Raw genomic sequence first — 1529 nt, 5'->3', positions numbered from 1 at the left:
ACTTCTGGTCCTAAATTGACTTGCCTTGGTTTGATTTAAAGAGGCAGAGTAACACCTGAGCTGCTCGAAGGCTGCCACCACACCCATCAGCACACCGAGGCAGGCCTGCGTCCCTTCGCATGATGAAGACATGCATAAACAAACTTGTGGTTGGGACAATGATTGGGAGCACCCCCAGCATGTCATTTTTAAAGCTTTCCCTGCCCACACACAGATACACAAACCTCTGCACCCAATTCTCCTTCAGTTTCTAAAATCACTGAATCACAGAATTCTGGCATTTGAAAGGAACCCAGGCATTGTCTAAGGCAACCCCTTATTTTCATAGACGCACAGGATTCTAAGGATGTGAAAGGATGTCTAGTCTGATACCAACTCTCCCATCAGATGTCTTACAGTTCACACACAAATCTACTCAGCACCCCAATAGTACTTTTCGTGCACCTCCATTACTACTTCACTCATTTAATATAATTATTTCTTTTTTAAAAGTTGAAATTTTTATTTATTTTTTGAAAAGGTAATATGTTCATATGATTGATCATTTGAAAGGTAAAAAGAATATATAATCCTATCCTATGGAGAGCTAGCTCCCCTCCCGGGAGGCAACTAATATTAATTCCTTAAGCATCCTTCCTGAGATATTCTATGCATGTATACATAAGTATATTCTTTTCTCCCCTCTTTTGTACACGAATGCTTTTACACTGGTCTACATCTTTGCCTTAACATATTTTGTAGATCTTTCTGTATCAAGCTTCGTTCTTTTCGACAGCTCCGTGGTATTCCATCACATGCTGTACCATAATTTGGGAACATTTTGGTTCCTTCCAATCTTTTTCATTACAAAAAATGCTGCAATGAACAATCTTGTGTTTATGATAGTTTGCACCATTATTTCCTTAGGATAGACTCGCTAAGGTGGAGTTGCTGGGTCCACAGGTATGTGCATTTGCAATTTTGATAAATACCAGCAAATGTACCTCCCCTGACTTCTACTCTCACCAGCAGTCGATGAAAGTGCCTGTTTCCCCACAGCTTCACCGACAAGGATGTCGTCAAACTGCTTGACTTTTGCTGTAATTATTTGTTTGCCCATTTCTCTCCCTGGCCCCATCCCCTCATTAAAATGTGAGCCCATCAAGGTTCCTCAGAACCTAACCTGATACCCGGTACATAATAGATTCTCAATAAATATTTCCTAGTGCTCACTTCAGCAGCACACATGCTAAAACTGGAACGATACAGAGAAGATTAACATGGCCCCTGCGCAAGGATGATGTGTACGTTTGTGAAGCGTTCCACATTTTTAGAAAGTTAAATATATTTTGTATTTTAGAGAGTTAAATTTTTAGAGAGTTAAATAAAAAACATTTAAGAAAACTTAAATGTTTTCACCATAAAAAAACAAAGTACTATGTGAAGTGATGGAGGTGTTAACTATCCTCACTGTGGTAATCATTTCTCAGTAAATACATGTATCAAATCATCACATTATACACCTTACCTTACACAATGCTATATGTCAA

At 38.8% G+C, this 1529-nt stretch overlaps 1 non-coding gene across 1 annotated transcript; it reads left to right on the top strand.

The window, feature by feature from the left end:
* The first annotated feature begins 1204 nt into the window (after positions 1–1204).
* On the top strand, positions 1205–1311 carry LOC123279732 (U6 spliceosomal RNA). The gene has a single exon (XR_006517995.1). It is a non-coding gene; the product is annotated as a U6 spliceosomal RNA (small nuclear RNA).
* Positions 1312–1529: the final 218 nt, after the last annotated feature.

Source organism: Equus asinus, chromosome 21 (genome assembly GCF_041296235.1).
Source record: "Equus asinus isolate D_3611 breed Donkey chromosome 21, EquAss-T2T_v2, whole genome shotgun sequence".
Classification (NCBI taxonomy): domain Eukaryota; kingdom Metazoa; phylum Chordata; class Mammalia; order Perissodactyla; family Equidae; genus Equus; species Equus asinus.
This window is presented reverse-complemented; position numbering and strand designations above follow the sequence as displayed.